The sequence below is a fragment of the Rhinolophus sinicus genome, linkage group LG05, assembly GCF_036562045.2.
Source record: "Rhinolophus sinicus isolate RSC01 linkage group LG05, ASM3656204v1, whole genome shotgun sequence".
NCBI lineage: Eukaryota > Metazoa > Chordata > Mammalia > Chiroptera > Rhinolophidae > Rhinolophus > Rhinolophus sinicus.
The window spans coordinates 36,342,451-36,366,602 of record NC_133755.1 but is presented as its reverse complement, the minus strand read 5'-3'; the positions used below and the strand labels follow the sequence as shown (position 1 = coordinate 36,366,602).

The 24,152-nt window shown below is 33.8% G+C and overlaps 1 long non-coding RNA gene across 1 annotated transcript in view; it reads right to left on the bottom strand.

Annotated features, from left to right (window-relative positions):
* LOC141571827 (uncharacterized) overlaps positions 1-24,152 on the bottom strand; it is a 242,893-nt gene that overhangs the window by 130,866 nt on the left and 87,875 nt on the right. The window contains exon 2 of the long non-coding RNA XR_012496884.1: positions 16,316-16,478. This is a non-coding gene — a long non-coding RNA (uncharacterized LOC141571827). The remainder of the gene's footprint in view (positions 1-16,315; positions 16,479-24,152) is intronic.

Genomic DNA, 24,152 nt, shown 5'->3' with positions numbered 1-24,152 from the left:
ATGGGTACTAGATCTATTGGGATGATAGATGGGAGGGAAGTTGGGGTCAGAGTGAAAAAGGTGAAGGGATTAAGAAATACAAATTGGTAGTTACAAAATAGTCAATGGAATATAAAGTAAAACATAGGAAATATAATCAATTATATGGCAATAACTATGTATAGTGCCAGGTGGGTACTAGACTAGTCAGGGAGGTCACTTCTTAAATTATACAAATGTCTAACCACTATACGTGATGTAATGCGCAGCATCAAGAAAGAATATAATCAACAATATTGTGATAGCGCGGTACAGTGTCAGATGGTTGCTGGACTTATCATGGTGATTATCATGGTCTTAATTATTTGGATGCACATCCAAGTAATGTGAAGATATCTGTACACTCCAACAACAAACACTTTATCGTGCACATTATTAGCTGGAGTCCCATATTAGTTTTAAAAAAAAATATTGCACAAATTCCAATGCACAATTAGATGAGCTTTGGTAAGTGCAGGCATACCTTGGAGATATTGCAAGTTAGGTTCCAGACCACTGCAATAAAGCAAATATCACAATAAAATGAGTTCACGTACAAGTTATGTTGGCACTTTACTATAGTCTATTAAGTGTGAAATAGCATTATGTCTAAAATCCAATGGTCATACTTGAATTAAAAAATACATTATTGCTAAAAAATGCTAACCGTCATCTGAGCCTTTTTGGAAAAATGGTACCAATAGAACTTGCTTGACAGTGTTGCTACAAACCTTCAATTTTGTAAAGAAAATGCAGTACTGTGAAGTACAACAAAATGCAGTACAATAAAACAAGGTATGTCTGTATATATTTCTGTGTAGCCCACATATTCATCAAGATACAGAACATTAGCATCATTTCAGGAAATTCCTATGTTAATTAGTTTTAAACACTCTGATACCAGAGTCCAGGACGGCTGTGATTTGTGTTTTTATAGAACAGTTTTGCTGGTTCAAGAACCTCATGCTAATGAAATCATACAGTGTATATTCCTTTGTGCAGAACTTATTTTATTTAGCATAGTGTTTTCAAGATTCATTTGTGTTATTTTGTTACCAGCCGCTCTTTTCTTTATATTGACAAGTAGTATTCCATTGTATGAATACACTATTATTCCTTTAGTTGTTCACCTATTAACGGATGGTGTGGCTATTTCCCTTTTTTGACTGTTAGAAAAGCTGCTACAAAATTTCTTATGTAAGCTTTTTTCCCTCAAATTTAGAAATTTTTCCTTTTATGGATCACGCTTTTGGTGTCAAGTCTAAGAACTTCTGTCCACCCCTGATTCCCGAAGATTGTCCCCTATTTTTTCTAAAAGTTTCAGAGTTTTATATTCTACATTTAACTCCACAATCTATTTCGAGTTAAAATTTGTATAAGACATGACATTTTGATCAAGGTTAATTTTTTTGCCTATGGATGTCCTATTGCTCCAGCATCACTTGTTGAAAAGGCTATACTTCATCCATTGAATTGCTTTTGCATCTTTGTTGACGATCAGTGGGCTATATTTGTGTCGGTCTCTTTCTGAGTTCTGTGTTCTGTTCCATTAAACTATATGTCTGTCTCTCCATCAATAGTATGTAGTCTTGATTACTGTAGCTATACATTAAGTCTTGAATTTGGGTAGACTGATGCATCGCCACTTTATTTTTCTTTTGCAAAAGTGTTTTAGTTACATAAGTTCCTTTGCCTTTCCGTAGAAAACTTAGAAAAACCTTGTCTATACCCAAAAAAAATTTGCTGGGATTTTTATAGGAATTACATTAAATATGATTATCAATTGGAGGAGAATTGACATATTTACCATATTGGGTCTTCCAATCCATGATCATTATATGTTAATCATTTATTTAGATTATTTTTGAGGTCTTCGATCCAAATTTTCTAGTTTTTAACCATACATCTCCTGCACATATTCTGTTGGAGTTACACCTAAGTATTTAACTTTTCGAGTGATAGTAAATGATATTGCATTTTTAATTTCAGTGATCATGTGTTTATTGCTAGTATATAGAAATGCAACTGATTACTGTCTGTTAACCTTGTGTCCCTGTGACATTGATGAACTCACTAATTAGTTCTAAGTATTTTTAAAAATTCTTTTGGATTATCTACATAAATAATCATGCCTTCTGCATACAGACCACCTTGTACTTCTTGAACTTTCACATTCCTCTCTTTAGATTCCCCAAGAACCAAAACTCTGACTCTCTAGGTCTCTGTCATCACTATTTTCCACATAGGGTTGAACTACCTTTTTCAGAATGTAACTTTTTCTATTTTAAGCCTCTACTATTTTCTCATCATTTCCATGCATTCTCCATCTGATTCTTGTCCTGTACTGGAATCTAGAGATGGTTATGATCATTTTGAAATATTTATTTTCTTTTTACACAGACAATTAAGAAAATTACGTTAAAATGACAACTACAAATTCAATTTATTTTTGAAACCTATATATGTAGTATAATTATATGTCTTATATTATTTGGGTAATTACAACAACATCCTTAAACAAAAGTGAGTCGACTTGTTCTTTGTCATATCATTAGAATTAGTACCCCTGGGGGAAAAAGTCTTTGACCAATGGGAAGAGGATCTGATGAATAAATTACTCTGCATTCCTCTTTTGAGACAGACTTCTTGAAGAAGAAAAGTATTCCTAGAGTCTCAAAGAAGGCATTCTGCAATATCAAGTCATAATTTTAGCTTGATTCTAAGCAGTATTTAGCTAGTAATAAATCCAGTGATTTGTTTTTTCTCCTCTCACTCCCTTTTCCTCTCACTTCTGCTTTCTTGGGATTGCATTCCCTAATAAAGTAGCAAAATATAAGTTTATGTTTAAGGCTCTGCATTTTTTAAGAAACATATGACTACAAGATACAGCCTAGTGGAAAGTGATTGCATAGGCACAGAAAATTTTTAATTATTTTAAATATCATATAGGACTCAGTTAATCTAGGGGTGATATTTAGTCTCTCTCTCTCCTCTCTCTCTCTCTCTCTCTCTCTCTCTCTCACACATGCACACACACACGCACATATATACATATACGAAGGTTGGACGATTAAGTTCATGAACTGACCATCATGCACTTACAAGTGTGTGTGTGTGTGTGTGAATGGGTGTGAGTGTTGGTATGTGTGTATGGAAGAGTTGTAACTTTATCGTTAATGCCCATTACTCAGAATGGTTTTGAGCACCTAAAACCATTCAAACAAATTATTTGAAATAGCAAGTTTAGAAGGGAGAGTATCTTCATTAACACCTTCAATATGCCAGGTGTTGTGTTGGATGTTTTCATACTCGTCACTGCTTGCATTTACGTCTTACAGCCATTCTGCAAATTGGAGGAATTCAGTCATTGTTTTCAGTTCATTTAATTTGTGGTGTGTTTTACAGCCTTATTGTCAGCATTCTTATTTTCTTCCCTTTTGTATCCTTAGCTATGAGAGAATTGTACCTCCCAGTCACATTGACATCACATTTGCCATATGTCTTGATTAAACTAATGAAATATGAGGGTCAATAACAAATCACAGCTGTAAACAAAATGTTTAAGAGCCTGAAGAAGGTTTTCCATACACCCTCCCTCTTTTGCAAACTCTGCATAAAACAAATTCACAACTCAATCATAAGGGCCATATAGGGTGAGCTAAAAATAAACCTCTGTTGTTGGTGAGTTACTAGGATTTTTAGGTCATTTGTACTGAAATATAATAGATTATTCTGACTTCTATTCACTTAATAAATGGTGGCACACACATTCAAACGTTTAGGTCTTAAGCTGAGAAGTATAGAATAAATATGTTGTTCTCAAAAGGCATGCAATGTCATTAGGGATATAAGATCAGAAAGATAAAACACAAAGGAAAATATTAGGAAATCCAAACAAAATCCTAAATGAGGGAAATAGTCAAAAGTTGTAACAGGATTTCAGAGGAGACAGTGAATTTTAATTACACTACTGTTATCTCCCCTGTGCTATTATTTCTTCTTTCCATACCCTAAACATATATTTTATTTCATACATTTATTTCAATAATAAGCACATTCTCTATCTGTATCTTTTTATTAATTATATGTCAGTCTCACTATATTAATATATACATTATAAAACAACAAAGATATATCTTATATATTTTAAAACTACAAAGGTGAAATCAGTATACCATCCTGTTGCCTTATTTGTTTCCTACTTAAGATTCTTACAATTGTGCTTCTGTTACAACTTATAGACTCTGATTATGCATTGAAGAGTCATGATTTTGGTTGCAAGAAAGAATGCTGGTACTAAGCACAAATATAAATTATTATTTTAGTATCAGGGCCTCACAGAAAACAAGGAAGGCCAAGTTTGGATAAGCTGCTAAATTCAAGGATGTTCTAGAGAGTCAAGATTATGGCTTTATAAAATATGTATATATTATTACAGTGTGGCCAGCATAGGACCTGACGTCCACTAAGATTACAGAAAGAAGGGACTTTTCCAAAACGACATATTAAGTTTGATTGAAGGACAGAGGGGAGAAAAAGTCAAGTTCTAACAATAGTCAATTAAGATTCCTATAATCCCAGTTGTTGCAATTTATGCACATTTTAGCTTCCTCTGCTTGGCATATCGAGCAACTTGCATTCTAACCCATTGAATGTTACCCTAATAGCTCTCACTCACTTAATCCACTTCAGTAGGTATAAAAATAGTAACCATGTATACATTCTTCATAGAGCTAATAAGAAATGATGAAACAATAGTTCAGATCTATGAAAAATTAAACTTCCATACCAGTTACTACTGTTCAATATCCATTTGGATTTGTCTCACATGTAACAGAATTAAACATCAGAAGAATATTTACAAAAAATAGTTTCAAAATGCTTGTAATATAATTCTCTGACAACATTTAGGGTATGATCTTGCTTAACCTGAGCATTGAGAAACCAAAGTTCCATTAATTCATCTGCTCACACTATAGATTAGATTTATCATATTTAGACTGTAGAGAGGAAACTGACAGGACTATTCTTCTTCAGTTACAATTCTTTATTACTTTTTCCTAAAGATCAGTATCACTTTTTTGTATATTATTAAAGACATCAATCTGAAAATACCTGAAATGACCCTAATAATTGACTAGCTAGTGTGGTGGTTTGCTCAGCTGACTGATCATGTTAATTGGATTAGTGAACTACAGAAATTATCCTTAGTTTTAATGTGTACTATGCATTTGACAGTTTGGGACCTCTAGGAAATCAATTTAGTATGAAGGAAGATGGGCCATTTTCACAGACAAAATTAGAGGAACTAATGTAAAACTGAATAGGTTATAGAATAAAATATTCTCACCCATGGAGTTCTTTAAGGACCTAGATATACCATTCCTAGGAAAACCTTTAAATGGAGTGTAATACAGTGGAACAGTTACTCTAAAATTTTTGGACATGTCTTACTAGAATACTTTCTACTATGTTATTTAGTTTGGGAAAAAAATTAAGGAAAACTAGAACATAACTATAAAATAAATTTTTTTTTTTTTTTTTTTTTTTTTTTTTTTTTTTGAGAATTATGGGGTGTTGCATCCTTTAAAATATGAGACTGGAGCTGTACACACACTTCCATTCTTTCATGTTGGTTATAGTCTGTAGTGAAAGTTTAATAGATGCAGCTCCTGATGCCTTGGGGAGTGATTCAATTTGGAAAAAAAACACATATGGAAAACTGGAAGCTGAATAACTGTAAATCAGAATGGCAATGTTATAACATTGGTAATATCGGGTACCCATGGCAAGTCAAGTAGTAACACCTGGAGGTAGATGTAACATTCACGAGGGATCAAAAGAGAAGCAAGATCAATAGTTTTGGAAGAGTCTTCCAATATATTTCCTAGTATTTTAAAAGATCCAAGCATTTCAAATGTGTTTTTTTTTTCACACAAAATTGCTTTAACATTTTTTTTTTTAAAGAGGCACCATCATCTCTGACCTAGTTTGGAAAACTCCCCTAACAGGTCTTCTCGCTTCCACTCAGGTTTCAAGATGGCATATTCTACAGTTCAAAAGTCACAGGTCTTTTTATATTGAGGTCTCTTTATTTATTAAAATGGCAACATGATCATGCCATTCTTCTGCTTGCCATGTCACTCTGAGTAGGAACAAATGCCTCATCAGATATGCACGGTTTCTCTGTCTTATCCCTTACCTACATACATGGTACTTTATTTCCACACTGTAGATATGCTGGACTTCAGGGATTCCTAAAATACCTCCAGTCCTTTCTGCTGCATGAACTCTGTACATCCACCCTCACCCCATTCCCATGTTAGCATGGTTAACTCCTATCCTTCAAACACCAGTTTACATGGACTTACTCAGAGGAGCCCACACCTACTATTTAATCTTAAGTAGCTGCCTCCTGCGATCCGCCCTCAAGAACTATGTTCTGGTCTTTATAACATTCAACACAGTTTACAGCTGTGTGTTTGAATTAATTAGGATACAAGCCAAGATGCTGTCAAACAATATAAAAAACTTGACCCAAGATTCAGTAGCTTAAATGAGGCACAATTTGATTTCTCACTCCCCAAATAGTCCAGAGGTGAATGATCCTGAGCTTGGTGTGGAGGGTCTGAATATTTATCATGTGCTTTTTAAAAAATCTTTGAGTTAAAGAAAGTTCAGCTTTTCACCAGCATTTAGCCATCCGGCAAGGGTTAGGAAAGAAGGCTGAGGCAAAGAGCACTGTAATGGAAGCTACGCATATTACTTCCACTGCATCTTATTGGACAAAACTTAACTATATGGTCACATCTAGTGAGAGAGATGCTGAGAAATGTAGTCTAGGTTGGCGATCACTTGTCTAAGTAACTCGGTGGCAAGAAAAAAGAGGAGAATGAATAGTGGAGTATAAATAATAGCCTTGCTAAGGTAAAATTTTTAAAGAGTTTAATGTCTGTCTTTTCCACCAAGGAGTAAGCTCCATAAAGATAGAAACATCACTGTTTTTTTTTTGCTGTTGTTTTCTAGCTCAGTGACTGACACATAGAAAGTACTCAATAACCATAATTCAATAAATAAAATGAATTCAGAATCATTACTCTAAGGTAGTTTATCACATTCTTTTATTACAGCCCTCATAAGTATCTGGTATTAGATAATTTTTGTATTTATGTGTGCATCTTCTGTCTTCGCTACTAAATTGTAAGCTCCAAAAGAGTAGGGAACTTGACTATATACTTCAAAGCTGTATCCCCAATACATAGTACACTGTGGGCATTAAATAAATGCATGTTGAATTAATAAACTAATGTAAAAATACAATTGGTTCCCCCCATTTTATAAAATATTTACAAGATTGGGAAGTTGACAAATTCCAGAGCTCTTTCCTGTATAGTATTTTTCAATGTTTTTCTCATTATCAGTCCCACCCATCCAAGGCACCATTTCAGACATCCTACCCAATGCACCATGAAAGTTTAATACCACAGGTCCACTATATATCTGTCTATGTGCTGTGGCCCTTTGGAGAGCCACCAACCACTGTAGCATTATATTTAAGAATTTTTTTGCCTCTCCATAACTTGGAACCAATTTTTGTTCCCTTGGGGATAATATAGCCCCTGTTGAGAATGCTTGCTTTATACCATGACAATTATTTTAATTTATGTAAAGAACAGCAAGGGGTACCATTCATGGATGTCACTGATGGAGCATATAAAATCAAACTAACTTTTGCTAAAGTAATGTGCAAAATTGTGGCATTGCAACCAAGAATATGGCCTAATAATACATTTAATTTAGTTTACTTCTCCTTTGTTTTTAAATTACATTTTTGTCTATGGATATCTATAGTTGCCATCACTTGAGTTATAATCTGTTAGGACCTGGGCTAGCATTTTATGCATGTTTTCTGATGGAAAGCCTGTTTTGTGGATGAAATTGTTCAACATTTTTGGGTTCAGTATACTTCAGGGTATTTTTTTTTTAATTAAAGTTTACTGGGGTGACAATGGTTAATAAAGTTACATAGGTTTCAGGTGTACACTTCTGTAATCCATCGCCTATATATCACATTGTGTGCTCACCACCCAGAGTCAGTTCTCCTTCCATCATCACATATTTGATCCTGTCTACCCTCATCTAGCACCCTCCCTCCCTCTTACTACTTCAAGGTATTTTAAAAAGGAAAACAATCTAGTGGGATAGCTGGAAGAGGCAAAGAAACACTGTAAAGTACGGGTATGGACAAGGTTATTTGCAGGTTTTTTTATTCAAAATTATTATTTCCTATGCACAGTATAAAATTTTATGCTAAATTTATTTATAATAGATAGTGTTCAGGTCTAGAATTCCACTATCATATTGTATGATTTAATAGAGGAAGTTTTCATGTCAGTGAAATTGCATGTGCCTGACCTGCATCTTATTAGTTAATTACAAATCATAATTTTTCTGAAGTATATTTTAGAGTAGATGATTTATTATTATTATTATTATTATTATTACACATTACTGGAGCTAAATGTATAAACGCTTTATGGATTTATGCAGTTATATAGAATCCCAAAGTGTTAAGCTATGTTCTGTTTGAAAATTTTTATTTACTTTTAAAAATTCAATGATTCATGAGTTAATTTTGTTTCCTGCATACATTTTTATAAACTTACTTTGATAAAAGTATTTTAGGTTAAATTTGAGGTTGAAGATGGATGTTACTCAGACACATCATTGGTGGACCGCACAAAATAAAACAAATTTTGCCAACAGAACACGAAGAAAAATGTTGGTTTGAATAATTTAAGGAGTAATACCCAACTCATCCAAAAATCAGTTTCCTGGCAACGTTAATTCTCTGGAACATAACCAACAGGCAACAAGTAAAGTAATACAAAAATGATGACCTGCTAAGGAGCATCAACAACATGTGTATATTTGAGATCTGTTTTAAAGTTCTGGTATTCAACACTCTCCCCTGACCACATTACTGTGATATTAATAGTATTTATCACTCTTAGTTATAATCATTCATTTACTCTCTATCTTCATCCCATTAAATTATAAATTCCTTAATGGTAAAAACTCCATTCAATTTAATATCAGCTAGAAAAATAGAACAATGTTGAAATTAAAATACAGAAAAAAATTCCATAGGATCCCCGAAGATTACTAGTTCAGGTAGTATATCTTGTTCTTCCTTTTTAGCCCCCTAATACTGACCTCAGTGATTTGCATATTATTGTCCAAGTTAATATATAACTACAATAAATGTGATACCCTGTTTCCCCAGGTTGCACCTATTAAAAGCAGTGCACCAATGGAGCTAGGCCTAGGCACCAGGGCCATGAACAAAAGAAACAGGAACAGAGGGAATAAAGAAACAAAAAAGAATCAAAAGAAAATGCCAATGACATAAGAAAATCAGTATTGTTATTGGAATCATTAAGAAAAGGTTGACTGATATTCCATATAATATCTTTAAAAGCAGACAAGTATATAATAAAATACAAAAATATTTTTATGTAAAACTTAAAGGTTCTTAAATCAACAAGCTTCCGTTACATGGAAAATTAGTTCCTTAAAACACATTATTTACATATGATGCTAGATGAAAGAGATTACTGTATTGTTAATTCAAAAATCTTTTGGGATTCATTTCAACTTTTGAAGAAAGATCATGTGAAAAGCCTATGATGAGTTCTTACAAGAACAAGCATTTTATTTGCTTTGGAAGCTACTCTAACATCAAAAATTCTTCCTTAAGCTTTTACTCTGCTAAAGTGGAGCTGTAATGGAAAATAGTATGACACTGAATTTGCATTAGAGATTAGCATAAAAAGAATCTTAAAGATGACGTGTCCTTAGTACTTAGAAAAATCCTGCCTTCCCAATTAATTAATTGTAAGAGATAGTACATTAGCCAAATAGCTAAATATGATATGAATTTATTCAGTAAAGTCTAACCAGCTTACATTCTTTGTTGTATTTCTTGAAAAACTGAAACAGAGTGCAACTTTGAGATGTAGGTATACATGTCAGAAATTTTTATTTTTCTCTACAACCTAACACTTTAGGTTAGTATTTTTATTTTCTTTCTTTGCTCCATTAGCCAATTTCAGAAGAAGGCTCTAAATATGTAATAAGAGCCAGTTTCAGTTCAGGACATCCTCTCACTTATTGTGCTTTATAAAATAGTCAACATGGTCCCTTCCAGTCTTCAGATGGCCGTGACTCCTCTGAGCTATTTCCAAGGGGGAAAAAGTATCTGAAGTGTTATAACACTCCTTTCTCACCTGTAGGTTCTGATATATCATTTTGAGGTTTGATAGCAATAACCATCACCATAAAAGCAGAAACTACCTAAAGATTAAAATCATAAAAAAAGTCTTGGCGATAGCAAAAGTAATTTAGAAATGATCTCCACTATCATTCTTGTTTTGCACAAAATAAATTTGAGACTCAAAGAAGGGAGGTAATTTGCTCAAGATAACATATCTGATAAGAGATAGCATACAGTGAATGCTTAATAGATGTTCACTACAGCTGAGCCCTTTACATGGGTTGTTCCCTTTAATCATCTTAATGAAGCTGTGAGGTACATATTATGTTATCCTTGTTTTACCGATCATCTTGCTGAGTATAAGAAAGTTTCTTAAGTGGAAGACTCTAGCACTAGAAATCAAGCCTGTTGCTTTCTGAAACCTTATTCTTTATATCACATTGTAGTGCATGATTAATTCTCTATTTAGACAAACTTAAGATAAAACCTTACATTGTATCTTTATACAGATTTTATACTTAATTTAAGAACACTTAGGGAATGCAAAGCCTTGAGCTAACAAATTTGATAGCTTTGCAGCCATTGTAAATCATTTGGGGGCACATTTTAAGGTTAGAGACATCTGAGAAACACTCAATTTATTACATGAGTATCTACTTCCATATACATAAAGCCAATTGAATCCTATTTCATTGGTTCTTAGATACACATTTTTATTTAGTTTTTTAACTTTATGAAATCAGGATATTCCTTAAAATGGAAAGCATCTTGTAAGTGATACTGGTTAGGAGGCAGATATTACAATTACTGTTGCAAGTATGCACACTTGATCTGTTGCATATGAAGTGGCTGGACCACTGAAACATATATTTTTCTAAGTTTAAAAATGAAAGACCATTTGTGAAAAACTATGAATACCAGTTGTTCTCTGAATACCTTTCTTGATATTTTCTTGTGAGATCACGAAAGTCTCACCATCTAAACTTGCAGAATAGAGGCGTTATGCTTTCTGTGAAAAAATGCTCCACCCAAAATATATGAACAACAGAGACTTTGATCCAGCATGGAAACTCCTTGGATATTGTTAACTAAGTAAAAAAAAATAAGACACATCAAGCCCTGCTTATTAAGAAATGACAAACACCTGCATGAATTTGTTACACTTACAATTTCCTTTTTACTATATGTACAGATATGATATATAATAAAACATCAAGGTATAAATATGTCTACAAGAGCAAGAACATATGACCCCATAATTTGTGCAGGAGTTGCGGGTGGAATGGGAATCAACAATTAAAAGGGATACAGAAATGCCAGAAATGTATAGCTATTGTAAAGCTTATGAGTATACTCACAACATAAAGAAAAATATCATAATGAAGAAATAAATAGAATATTTTTAGACATATATTAAAATTTTAGAGATAAACTACATAATATCTGAAATGAAAAATAGACTAGATGGGTGAACAACAGATTATACAGTAAAGATTAACATGAAGACATAGGAATATAAACTATTGAAAATGAGCCAAAGAAGAAAAATAAATGGAAACAATTTAAATAGAACATCAATGACCTGTGGAACTGTATCAAGCGGCCTAACGTGGGTGGTGATGGGGAAGAGCTGAAAAGGAATGGTTGAAATTTTCCAAATCTGATAAAAGTTTTATATCACAGATCCAAGATGTTAAATGGATCCCAAGCCAAATAAACGTAAAAGAAACCTTATCAGGACAAATCATAATCAAGTTGCCAAAACCAGTGATAAAAGAGAAAAATCTTAAAAGCAGCCAGAGAAAGCGGGAGAAACATTTCTCACAGAGAAGAGAGTTAAAGTACCCTTCTCCTTAGAAACTGTGCAAGCCCGAAGGCAATGGATCAACATCTTAAAGTGCTAGAAGAAAAAAGAATACTCTCAACCTAGAATTCTATAATCATTAAAAATACCTTTTAGAAATAAAGGCAGAACCAAGACTCTTTAAAACAATCAAAAGCTGAGAGAATTAATTACCTTTAGATTTCCATATTAAGAAGTGTTAAAGAAGTCTTTTTCAGGAAAAAGGAACAGTATTAGATGGAAATTTGCATATGCACAAACTAAAATAATACAAGAAGTAGTAAATATGTGTGTACACATAAAATATATTTGTTCTCATTATTTATTCTCCCTAAAATATGACTTGTAAAACCAAAACAGTAACAGCAATTTGGAATTTTCAAAAAGTATTATGGTACCCTGAGACCACATTTTTCTCTACATGTCTCATATCTGTCTTAGTGCCTTTTAGTTCTTTAACTTTTTTAAAAGTTACCACCCTTGGAATATATCCATTTAAGCAATTGTGTTTTTATGTACAATATATAGACTTTCATATCAAACAAACTTTTGCCAACTCCCTTCTGTAGTATCTAGCAATGAAGGATATTGCAATAGTTCTCAATTCTGTGTGTGTGTGTGTATGTGTGTGTGTGTGTGTGTATGTGTGAATAAAAATGGGGATTCCTTTTCGTGTGTGTAAGTTGAAAGCCATAGTAAATGTAATGCATTGATTTAACCTAGCATTTTTTTCTTCTATGAGAATATTTACCTTAGTTGGATAGTTGTCTACAGTCTTTAAGACATAGCCCTTCCCAGTTTAAAGAACACTGCGATTACTAAACCAGACTCATTCCCATGCAATACATGGAAGGATCTTAGAAAATTTTACTATGTAAAACAAGCCAGAAACTAAAACTATATTTTCTATGATTTAGATGATACGAAATTCTGGAAAAAGCAAATCTGTAATGACAAAAAACTGACCAGTGGTTGCTAGGGGTGAAGAGTGAAGGGAAAATATTGACTATAAATGACTAACTTTTTGCACGATGGGGTATCTCATACCTTGTATGTGATAGCAGCTACATATCCATAAATATTTATTAAACTTAATGAATTAACACTAAAAAGGGTGAAGTTTGTCATATGCAAATTATACTTCAATAACACTGACTCCCTAGCCACCCCCACCTCCAAACAAAATTATTTTTGTCATGGTCCTTATACCTCATTTCTGGAGAGAAATTGTCTAGAGTTTTAGACTAAAGCATCAGCTCTGTCTTTTCTATGAATTCTATGGGTAGCTTTTGATCCACCTTTATGTATTATTCATGTTCTTGAGTATATCATCTGCATACTTAAGCAGTGCAATTTTTTTGAGCTGCTCTTTCCTTAACAGAATCTTTTTCTTTGTTTGTTTATGACATCACTCAATGTATTACTGAAATCTCTGCTTTCAGTTATTTGATGTCTATATTTGGGAGGTGTAGTACCAACTGCAAACCAATATCTGATATGTACTAAACATTTCTTAGGTACCGTTGTTCAAAAGTCTTTACATATATTCATTATTTGTTGACCACAACAACCTTGGGAACTATACTATCCTCATTTTATGTGTGAGGAAACTGAGAAACAAAGAGAAGCATAACTTGCCCAAGCTCACAGAGCTAGTAAAAGTTGAAGTTGGGATAACTGCTTGTCATAAGGTTAGTAGTGAGCAAATTCATCAGTCAATTGTTGGGTCCCAGATTCCAAATACACTGTTTTCACTGTCCTGGATTTTACCAGAAACACCAAACAACATGGATCTCTATAGTCTGTGCCTTTAGTCTCATAACAATATAAAAATTCAACTTTTCCTTTATATTTTGACATGATTTATTAACCAAACAAAGGACATCTAGTTGCACAATGCCTTATCCAATTAAGAATGCTCTCTTTCTTAGAAATTGGCTTCTACTAATATTCTAATTAATTTTAGCTCTGGTAGTGATTTTACAGTCAATTTTTTCCCTTATTAAATTATGACAATAAGCAGGGGCATTAAAATACCTCTTGCTAGCATGGCAAAAGAATATTTTCCTCCTTCGTATGCAAAACAAACGATTTGTGGAACCTCCCGAGAATGGATAGAAAAGAGTGTGTTAGTGAGATAAAGTAGCTTGTTCAACTTTCCTCTAATTTGCTGCATGTTCTCTCCTATAGTAACTGTAACAGTGATGTGATTGGGGAATGACTTCTCTCAGCTTTGACAGTCACCAAGGCCTATCAGCTGTTGATTTTACTGGCCAGACAAGCCTATTATATCAAGAGTTTGAAGGTATCAATACATTTACATGCATCATTTCTTTATTGAAAGAATCCAATATTCTCTTGACCTCCAGGGAGTCTGAGCTATTTGAATTTTATCACAGCTCTCCACTTCAGTAACTCTAGAGGTTTTCAATTAGCATGTTCAATTAAAACTTGGTTAAGTGCAGATTTTGCTGTATCCTAGCCACCTGAGTAGAGTGGCTGGGTTTCCTATTCACTCATGAATACTTACCTAAACCTACCTATACTGATGTATTCTATTAGTATTAGAATAAATGTCATATCTCTCAAAACAGACATGTCACCAATATTTTCCTACCCTTTTTATTAATGCATCCTCTGGTTCTGCCAAAAATACTATGGGGTATTTGTTAGAGCATCTAGGAAATACTGCAATTAGAACTCCAATATTTAGGAGTCAAACAACAAAAGAACAAGACAAACAAATGAGAAACAGAAACTCATAGACACAGATAATAGTTTAGTGGTTACCAGAGGGTAAGGGGGGTGGGGGGTGGGGGGTGGGAGAGGAGGGTAAGGGGGATCGAATATATGGTGATGGAAGGAGAACTGACTCTGGGTGATGAACACACAATGGGATTTATAGATGATGTAATACAGAATTGTACACCTGAAATCTATGTAATTTTACTAACAATTGTCACCCCAATAAATTTAATAAAATAAAATTAAAAAAAAAAAAAAAAAGAAATCACTTTTCTAGGTGAACCCAACATAGCACATGGCCCGGGGAGATCTCATGAGATTACATGTCCTGCCATCAATTGACTTTTTTATCCCTCTCCCGGGACTATTTTCCTTATACAGGAGGTTTGAAACTATATTTCCTTTTTTGGGATTTTTGTTCCCAAGTATTTTGATGGTGCTCTCCTTAATTTGTCAAAATGAGGTTGGATGCTATCAGCAAGTTTTAGTCCAAACAGAGTAAAAAAGAAAAAAAAAAACAAACAAATGAAGAAACAAAACAAAAACAGACTCATAGGAACAAAGAGCAAAGTAATGGTTGTCAGAAGAGTGGAGGGATGGGTGAAAAAGATGAAGGGGAATACAGTCAATAATAAAATAGTGTGATAACTTTGCATGGTGACAGGTGGTTAGTACACCTACTGTGTTGATCACATTGTAAGATACATAAATATTGAATTGCTATTTGTATATCTGAAACTAATATAATATTGGATGGCCAACTACACTTCAATAATAATAATAATAATAATAATTAGAGTAATCTTCACGGTCAGAGAGCAGTAGCTCCTGTAGTCCATAAGGCGGCACCAGCACATGAGGGGGTGGGGATCAGCCATCAAGAGCTTCTTTTTCCATTTCATATGGAAAATAGCCACCTAATGTATCCAATTTTAACTAATATTTACTTTACCCCCAACTCTTACTGTAATCTTTTTATTCCTCCAATTTCCTTTTGCTTCAATTGTTATATCAGTCACACATCTGGCAAAATTTTGCCAAAACGAGACCTTGACGTGAAGACTGGAACATCTATTTACTTGGGAGGTGAGCTTAGATTCACAAATTAGATTAGGAGAAAAGTGAGACAGAGAAGGAAAAAAAAAATAACAACAACGAACAGGTATATTAATGAGTGTTGTAGAGGGTTGCCAGATAAAATATAGGATGTCCTTTGACATTTGAATTTCAGATAAATAGTAAACACCTTTTCATATACACATGTATGTGCCAGATTCTGCATGAGCATATTTACACTACAAATAACTCGCTGTTTATCTGAAATTCACATTCAACTGGGCACCCTGCATTTTTATTTGCTCAATCAGACAATCCTGGTACAATACCACCATGAACATGTAGGGGTAATTGCTGACATACCATGAGAAACTTACCTGTATTTCAAAATCATCATCTAGAGGACAGCACGGCCCACTCTTTTCCCCACTATGTTTAGGGCTGCTCTCATTGCTTCCTTTCCACTCTCCCACCTTCATTCAGCGTCATGTCTGCTGCAGGCCTCAGCAGGCTCCTCTGTGTGATGCTGGGGAAAACCCTCTGCAGAGAAGACAGACACATGGGCTTGAAGGGGGAAGTGCATCTCTAGCTGTGGCTTCATTCCTCTGTGACTATAAACTCCCACCACAAAGCCCTCTCTCTGCAGCTCCTTCCTGTGAGCTCCCTCTTTACCATTCTTCCCCCTTCTTTTTCAGCCCAAGGGTTGGTGATGGCTTTCAACTCATTCTTGTCCCTAGGTTTCTCAGTGTCATTTGTCTGCCCCTTTAGTTCTTCATTCCTCTCTATTCACTTGTTGAAGTATTTTCATTTGAACCATCTGAGTAAATTTTAGTCCTTTCTAAGACTTTGAGTTATAGCCTATCAAATTTGATGTACATTTATGAACATGCATGTTATTATTTCTCAAAATGAAACAAGAATAAGCACGAGCGAGAGAGTGAAAGAGCGAGAGAGAAAGAGAAAGAGAGAGAGAGAGCTTTCTGAGTGGCTGATTGGCGGTAGAGGAAGAATCTGTACAAACAGAAGTTGGTCCTTTACTCCCTTGGGACTGGCCTGTATACAGGAAAGTTGCATTCTGGTCTGATAAATGAGGTCAGTGGGAAAGGTTAAAATAGTAGTGGATGTGTTCAACTCAAGGAGGTTTCAGCAAATCCATCTGGCTGCATGCCTAAGTCACATCTAATATTTTTCATCAATAATATTTTTTTTTATCATCATCTGCCTGAGTCCTGTGTAAATCTTTCAACTTATTTAGAAAACAAGTTGAAAGAGAAGTGTATTACATATGGAGTGCCCTGAAATTATATTTGGGAAATAAAACAGAGAGAAAAAGGATTTTTGATGTGCATAAAACATGCTTGTTAGGCATTAGCAATTAGGAACCACACACATCTTTTACTTTAATGATGTTCACTGACTTATATTGTGCCAGGAGACTTGTGTCACACTTCTGTAGCTGGCTTTTAACCGGCATAGCCAAGGCAGAAGGTATTAGTGTTCAAGCTCTCCTAAGTATGGGCCATGAGGAATTTTTATCTTGTTAAGTCACTACATTTTATGTCTGCTTGTCCACAGGCGAATGGTTGCTCTCACATAGGTGAGAGCTTTTAACAGATATTAGCATTCAGGTTCTTGTTTGACCTTGAGCTTCAGACTCAGCTAGGTAGGGTGTTGCAGGTGAGGCTGGGGCAGAGATTTGGTCTTTTTAGACATTGTTGGGAGATACAGTATTTTCTGCTCTTGCTCTGTCTCTCAGCCAGATTTTCAGGTAGTGTCTTTTAACTAAAAGACAGCTCTGTATGCTTCATGTGTACATGTGAAAAATTCTAACTTATTTGCTAATGCCAGGCCATGGTAGTCAAAACTAAATTTGTGAGAGAGAGTTATTATCTCTCACAAATAATAATAACCGTATTTAGAAATAAAGGAGTAAGCTCAGCGGCTAAAATTTCATAGTATTTGCCTTATTTGTAGGTTTTAATGATCATTTCGTCTACCATCATGCACATGGTCTCAGATTGCTCAGACTGATTCTGGATTTGTTAACTACATAACTGTTGACATGCTTTAGATTGCATATCCCACACTGGGAGAGACTTCGCCCATAAAAAGCTGATAGACAGAAGGTAAGAGAGAGGGGGGTAGTATATAAGGGTAAAGGGGATCAAATATATGGTGATGGAAGGAGAACTGACTCTGGGTGCTGAACGCACAATGTGATTTATAGATGATGTAATGCAGAATTGTACACTTGAAATCTATGTAACTTTACTAACAGTTGTCACCCCAATAAACTTTAATTAAAAAAAAAAGAAAGCTGATAGATTATGTTAATGCACAGAAGAGTGAGTTTTTATAAGAATTATACATATCCTTTTATTATGTTGATATAGACAAATATTGAGGACTCAAAGGAGAAGACTAAAATTATAAAGTACCATTTTCCATTAACCTCTCACTAGTAATCAGATTTGCTCAGGATATCAAAGAGAAACTTGTAAAGTTTGTAAAATGTTCTTCAGTTTCAGTATCAGAATCATAGTACTAGAACAGTGGGAGGAAACAAAAGAAGTAGATTAATGAAATGAGCTGTAGAAAGTTTTAAAGAAAATCCTCAGAAAAATATTTGTGATTATAAAAAGAATTTAGACATAAAAAATAAATATTTAAGGATAGGCTGGATAGAGATGAAAGGAAGTACACATATACCTACCTATGTCCAAATAATCTTAACAGTAATATTAGAAAAGAGAATGTGTAGATGTTTGATTATTTGGAAAAAAACACACAAGAAACTGGGGCCCACCAAAAAAATCTAACAAAGGAGAAAGTTGACTTCCAAAGGGCTTAGAAGCTAGAATAAAGAACAACAACAAAAGTAGTTGAACAAACCAAAACCTGTTTTATAGGTGGTCTTTTTTTTTTCCTTTCAATTTAAAATTATTTTTAGTTAGAAGTCTAAATCTACTTCTATTAAGGTAAAGCATTAATCTACTCTATGTTGAATTTACCTTTTTTATGTTAATAGACTTTGTTGTTAGAGCAATTTTAGGTTTATAGAAAAATTGAGCAGAAACTACAGAGATTTCCCATGCACCACAACTCCTCTGCTTCCCACGCTCTGCCCCACCACACATGCAGTTCCCTACCATATTAGCATCTTGCCTCAACGTAGTGCATCTGTGACAGACAATTCAGAAGCCAAGTCGATGCATTATTATTAACAAAAGCCCACAGCGTATGTCAGAGTTCATTCTTGTTTTGGACATTTTATAGGGTTTGATTCATGTATAATGACATGCTTCTACCATGATGATACCATTACAATGTCATGCAGAATAGCTTCACTGCCCTAAAGATCCCTTGTACTCCACCTATTCGTCCTTTCCTCTCTGCTCCTGAACGCCTGACTACCAATGACTTTTTACTATCTCAATGATTTTGCCTTTTCCAGAATGCCCTATAGTTAGGATCACTGTAAAAATTCTATTCACATTGGCTTTTTTTCACTTAACAATATGCACGCAATTTCCCTGCCTGTCTTTTCATAACTTGGTAGCTCATTTCTTATCATTGCTGAAAAACATGCCATTGTATGAACGTGCCACAGTATGTTAATCCATTTACCTATTGAAGGACATCTTTGTTTCTTCTAAGTTTGGGCAATTGTAAATAAATCTGCTAGAAACATTTGCGTGTAGTCTTTGTGTAGATATAAATTTTCTATTTATTTGGGTAAATATCAAAAATATGTTCCTGGATTGTATGGGAAGAGTGTTTTTAGTTTTGTAAAAAACTGCCTAACTATCTTCCAAAGTGGCTGTGTCATTTTATTCTCACCAACAATGTATGAGAGTTCCCGTTGCTCCACATGGTTGGCGGCTTTTAGTCTTGTCAGTATTTTGGACTTCAGGCATGCTAACAGATGTGCAGTGGTATATCATTTTTGTTTTAATATTCAATTCCCTAATGACATGTGACACTGGGTATCTTTTCATATGCTTATTTGCCATCTGGGTATCTTCTTAATTGATGGATTCAATATTTAAGTATCATATATGTGCTTCACTTTCTAGCTTACACATCCATAGGGTGGATATTGTAAATGTTATATAATAGCAGAAAGCTTTCATCATGAAATCATAGATAACAATTGCTTCATTACACACAATATTTGAAGTTCAAGTTGGTACATTATGCAATGTTCCTTATCCTAATATTTTTCAGTATTTGTTCCAAAAAGACCATTGTATATTTTGAATTCAGATGCTTAAAGAAATAGAATTTATTTCAATGAGATAATGAGCTATCATAGATTTCAGGATTATTCTATTTTAGCTTTTCTGAATATTGTGAAGATGGCATTTAAAAATTCATTAGTAATTTCCTGGAACATATGATGGCTAAAAAGACAAAAACAAAACTAGTGAATATTTACCATACTAATATTTTCTGTATACAAAATAATTTATTTAATGATACCATATAGATAAAGAGATTTAAAATGATCCCTTTGAATAATTTGTGTCCCTACATAAGTTTTTATATTTTGGCCTATTACTCTCTTTAGGTTTAGTAAATATGAAGAGAAAGAGTACAGACAAAATTGTCCAAAGAAACTAAATTATTGGTTAATTCTATTATGAAGGTGTTATTTCCATCCATATGAAGGTGTCTTCACAAACCAAGTCAGAGTTGCGTTTTACAGGTTCTACAGATGTATTGAACTTGATAGTCTCAATACTAGCACAAGTAGTTTTAAAATCCACTGTAAAACAAAGTTCTAACCAGAGAAACCGTCAAGAAAATAGACAATTTAACTCAGTAGGGGGGGGGGGGAAGCTTAGAATTCACAAAACTTGGTGCTTGTGTCTGTGTCTCAGATGGCACTTGATTTAATTTAAGAGCACACACAGAATGAGGTAACATAGAGCTGACGCTTATTTTACCTGTCGAGGACCTATATGGGAATTACTTCACAGCTGTACTTTACTACTTTTACACGTCAGTCTAATAAGTTTTTTGTTTTGTTTTTGCAGGGCACAATTAAACTTAAATTTAAAAATGAGCAGGAATGATACATTTCATTCTCTATGTCCTCAGTAGACGGCTCAAAGGCTCGGTGCCTGTCCTTAGACTAAGAGAAATATACATTTGTTACTGTATTAATGATAATCTCTCATGTAGTCAATGAGATGGACTGCATGACAGTTGCCCTGATGGATCATTCACCATGATAGCTTAACACGTGAGATACTTATCCTGATAGATTCTATTCATTCTTAATTATATTCAGGCATAAAGTAACCTGACTTAGAAATTACATTCATTTTATTTTTAGGCCACACAGTAGTATGTAGGCACTGTACATCTAACTAGAAATTTATTTTTCATGGTAGAAGCAAAAAGGTTTCATTAGTTTCTTCAAATTCAGTGATATAGTACTTCTGCTATATTTTCAAAAGTATAATTATGGATGATAAGTATCAATAATATAATAAGAATAAATGTGATATAATTCATAACTTGTACTTAAGAAAATAGACAGTTATTATTTACCAGTTAATAAAATCTAATCAGTTATTTTCAAAATAAATTCAGCACAGTGGATTGAATTTATTTATGCTCAGCCCTAAGAGTTAGCACATGGTTTCTTCAGAAGTTTGCACTTATTTTCAAAGGGGAAGAAATAGAATCATAAATACTCTCTATATATCTACTTTTAGTTTCAGAATAGTAGATTTGTAGAATCTTTGAAAATATAATATACTCAGACTTTCCTGAAATAGCACATGTTGAGTGATTAAAATCTCTGTTAAAAATGATTTATTTTCTGCTAAATTTTTGAAAAGTTAAGAAGTATATAAAAGTGAAGAAATACTATAACTTGAAATCTACTCCCTGTGGGCATTTTGAGCTAAGTAATATTACATTACTGAGGCACTTTATGAGTCAGATGGTTTTAATTTAGAGATCAACAATATTTTTTTCTGTGAAAGACCCAGTAGTAATTTTCTTAGGATTTGCAGGCCATAGAGTCTCTGATATTTGATGTGTCTGTTGAGGAACAGGACCTTGGAGCTATTTACTCTGCTATTTTTGCTGACATCACCCTATTTGAATTGCACAATTTGGGAGGAAGACCCTTAGCTGGCTAACAAAAATGACCATGTTAAGCACTTTTGATGTATACCAATGTGATACGGTTGTTTCTGGGAAAAAGAACCCAAAAAGTGTGTGAAATTATTTGTGTTGCAAGCTGAAGTAGCCACTCTTTTAAAACATAATTTTAATTGAAAGAATTATCTACACTCATATTATGATATTCAGTCTTGAGTATTTGACAGATAGTTCAGAAATGAGTGAAGTAAGCATTGTATTTGTGGCCAATGATAAAAGTTGAGATTTTAAGTGAAACTTAAAGGTATGGAGAACTTATATTGACCACCATAAACTTGATAGGTTCTCAATGAATAAATTATTTTCTGATGAAACCTACACTTATATTAACAATTTCTTTTGATGTTACATAAAATGTCCTAAACGTTTGCAAAATTTGTATAAGTCAGTGAACAGATATTTTCTAAATGACCAATGTATGATGTTACAAAATCATGCACTGGTAAAAATCAAATTCATACAATGTACAACATAGACCAATGAATTTTAATATACAATTTTAATATATGTGATTTTCTACTCCACATTGCAACTATCTTTTTAGGAACTACCACTTGTCAAGTTTTGGTGTAGTATAGAAGAAAAATACTCATAGTTATCTGAAAAGGCTATTAAAATACTCCTCCCTTTTCCAATTACATATCTGTGTGAGGCAGGATTTTCTTCATATACGCTCATTAAAATAACACATCATGATTGGTTGAATGCAGATAGGAAAGTCCTGTTGTTCTCTATTTAGTCAGATAACAAACTGATTTGCAGAAATGTAAAAAAAATGACAGTTTTCACTGACTTTTTGATTTGGAAGAATATAGTCATTTTCATGAAAATATTTATATTAACATGTAATGCATTTGTTTTTATTGTTAAATGAATTAATAAATTATTGCTTTATATTTCTTAGTTTTAATTCCTAAATTGGCTAATATGGATGTATAAAACTAATTGAAACACAAGCTCTTTAGGATCCTTAATATTTTTAAGAGCATAAATGTTGTACGATATAAAGGTTTGGGAACTGTTGCTTTAAGAGATTCTATAGTTCCCTGGTTATGCTTGCTTTGGCATTAGCATGTTGTTTTCAAAAGGTAGATATCTAAGATGATGATAAATAAACTTGTGTGACACTTTAGTTTTTTTATGTATTTCATTCTATGGAAATGTATGTGCAATTCATTTTAAAGGGAATATAATATTTTCTGAAATTGGGCTTTGGTTCTCTTTCATTCAGAAATTGATGCACCTTTAACCAATGCAGATATGGGAGTAGTCTGGGCTCACTCGGATCCACTTTTATGAGTGGACTATTGTCCTGATTCATAATATCTTTGGCCTTCACAGTAATTATTATTGGGTGTACGTTTTTTAGTGTTTCATCAAGGTATTATCTTCAGACCTCACATCTATTGAATTATATGGAGGTCAACAAGCCTGGTTCACATGCTCTGTCAATAGCTGCCTGTGATGTGAGCCCTGCTGCATTTCTCTCTCTCCCCTGAGGTACGAGCTTTACTTTGAACGGGTTCTAAGTGTTGCCGGAAACTTTTTCTCCCAGCATTCATCCAACTGACACAAATAAAGGGAGTTATGTATGGGAGGACATAGGGAGCATCGGACCGTTTATTTCTTTTCGTTGGGAAGATTTCTGTACATATTACAGTGAAATGAAGGAAATTTTCTCAGTCTATGGATGAATGTATATATGACACCTGGATGTTACTGTGCTTCCTATGCACTCATTAGTCATAGCTAAGCAAAAAGGACCACAGGTGTCACTATGGAATCACTTCTTGCTTATCACCATGTGGTTTATATGTGTACAACTATGTAACAGTTTTAAAAGTATATTTATAGTGAAAAAGAAAAGCTGTAGTAAGCTGCAATTAAAATTGTATAGAAATATAATTGTATATGCTAAAATAAAGCTGTCTTCCCACTTCTGAAAGACAAAAGAAAGAGAGAGAGAGAGAGAGAGAGAGAGAGAGAGAGAGAAAGATGGGAAGAATAAAGAAAGAAAGAAAAAAGAAAGTAAAT